Raw genomic sequence first — 2,500 nt, 5'->3', positions numbered from 1 at the left:
GCCGAACCATGCCTTACCAAGGCCGTCCCATCGATCTCGGAGAAAGTACATCATCATGACATCGGAATACGGCCCCAACATCGATCTCGGAGAAAGTACATCATCATAACATCGGATCGGATGTGTATCCATCGAAGTTCCATCGACACTTCGAGAAGATCGAACATAGCTTCCTAGCATGTTAAAGGTTCGGTGCTAATGGGGACATAAAGATCCCACGACGTTCCAAACGAAAGTAAAGTGTTCCGTGCGTGTGAACTACGTTGTCCCATGTGCCGGCTCTCGACTCCTAAGATGTCCCATGTAAATGCCCTTCGTGGGAAAGAATGTCCCGTGCAACGTCCCTTGATGATCCCCATAAGGTGTCCCATGTGCGTCCCATGATGTCCCATGCGCGTCCCGTGCCGTCCGAGCCTCACCAAGGCCGTCCCATGCGCGTCCCGTGCCGTCCGAGCCTCACCAAGGCCGTCCCATGCGCGTCTCGTGCCGTCCCGAGCTGTGCCGAGGCCGTCCCGTGCTGTCCCATGCCGTCCCGAGCCTCGCCAAGGCCGTCCCGTGCCGTCCGAGCTGTGCCGAGGCCGTCCCGTGCCGTCCCGTGCCGTCCCGTGCTGTCCCATGCCGTCCCGAGCCTCGCCAAGGCCGTCCCATGCGCGTCCCGTGCCGTCCGAGCTGTGCCGAGGCCGTCCCGTGCTGTCCCATGCCGTCCCGAGCCTCGCCAAGGCCGTCCCATGCGCGTCCCGTGCCGTCCGAGCCTCACAAAGGCCGTCCCAGGCCGTCCCGTGCCGTCCCATGCGCGTCCCGTGCCGTCCGAGCCTCACCAGGGCCGTGACATGCCGTCCCGAGCCTGACCAAGGCCGTCCCGAGCCTCACCAAGGCCGTCCATGCGCGTCCCGAGCTGTCCCATGCCGTCCCGAGCCTTAGCAAGGCCGTCCCATTCGCGTCCCGTGCTGTCCCATGCCGTCCCGAGCCTTAGCAAGGCCGTCCCATTCGCGTCCCGTGCCGTCCCATGCGCGTCCCGTGCTGTCCCGTGCCGTCCCGAGCCTGACCAATGCTGTCCCGTGCGCGTCCCATTCTTTTGGCTCGGCTGGCCCGTGCATTCTATGGGGTCGTGGGACATTTCGAAATCCACCCGGGCCATTTCGACTCTCTCTTCATTAATACTATTGAGGTATTATTTATGAATTATTGGAGAAAAGAAACGGAAGAAAATATTTTTTTTTTCTATTTTTTATGAATTTTCCGGTGTTTATTCACTTAAAAATTCATAGAAAAATAAATATTTATCGGAATCGCTATTATAATATATCAAAAAAATCCTTGCGAAAAGACCTTTCCAACGAGTATAAGTTTGCTGGATTCCGACGAGTAACGAAGGAGTAAAGGCCAAGTATGCTTGGTTAAAAAATTGATGTTTCCTTGTGAAAATAGGAAAAACAATAACTTTGCACTATAAGGGGGAGGGTTGAGCTCCTTCCCCAGAGCGTGCACAGCACTTGTGCTGGCACGTTCCCTAGTGCTCGCCAAGCACCATAGGGCATCCAAAGGGCAAAGCTCGGCCTACTACATGATGGGAAGCTTCTAATATGTCGGAATACGAAGAGATTTCGTGCGACCCGAAGCTCGGCTCGGGCGTCCCGGCCTGTGCCGAGCTGTGCCGAGCGCGTCCCAGGCCGTCCCGAGCCAAGTCTCGGGCGTCCCAGGCCGTCCCGAGCCAAGTCTCGGGCGTCCCAGGCCGGCCCGAGCAAAGTCTCGGACGTCCCAGGCCGTCCCGAGCTGTGTCGAGGCCGTCCCAGGGCGTCCCGAGCTGGAGCGAGGGCGTCCCAGGCCGTCCCGAGCCAAGTCTCGGGCGTCCCAGGCCGTCCCGAGCAAAGTCTCGGACGTCCCAGGGCGTCCCAGGCCGTCCCGAGCAAAGTCTCGGACGTCCCAGGCCGTCCCGAGCAAAGTCTCGGGCGTCCCAGGCCGTCCCGAGCTGTGCCGAGGCCGTCCCAGGCCGTCCCGAGCTGTGGCAAGGGCGTCCCAGGCCGTCCCGAGCAAAGTCTCGGGCGTCCCATGCCGTCCCGAGCTGTGGCAAGGGCGTCCCAGGCCGTCCCGAGCTGTGCCGAGGCCGTCCCGAGCTATGGCGAGGGCGTCCCAGGCCGTCCCGAGCCAAGTCTCGGGCGTACCTGGCCGTCCCGAGCTGTAGCGAGGGCGTCCCATGCCGTCCCGGGATGTCCCATGCGCGTCCCGTGCCGGCCCGAGCAACAGCTCGGGCGTCCCGTGCCTCGGCCCTTCCAAGTGGTGCTTCGTCGGACATCTCGATATCCACTCGAGCATTTTCGACCATTCTCCATATGTGGGTGTGTGGGTATTTATCAGGAATATTGGAGAAAGAATCGGGAAAAAAATATTTTTTTTCTATTTTTTTTGAATTTTTAATTGTTTATTCACTTAAAAATTCATAAAAAAATAAATATTTATCGGAATCGCTATTATTATATATCAAAAGAATCCTTGTGAAAAG

Source organism: Eschscholzia californica, unplaced genomic scaffold (genome assembly GCF_041429995.1).
Source record: "Eschscholzia californica isolate CP2 unplaced genomic scaffold, dmEscCali1.0.p SCAF_8, whole genome shotgun sequence".
NCBI classification, from domain to species: Eukaryota; Viridiplantae; Streptophyta; class Magnoliopsida; order Ranunculales; family Papaveraceae; genus Eschscholzia; species Eschscholzia californica.
This window is presented reverse-complemented; position numbering follows the sequence as displayed.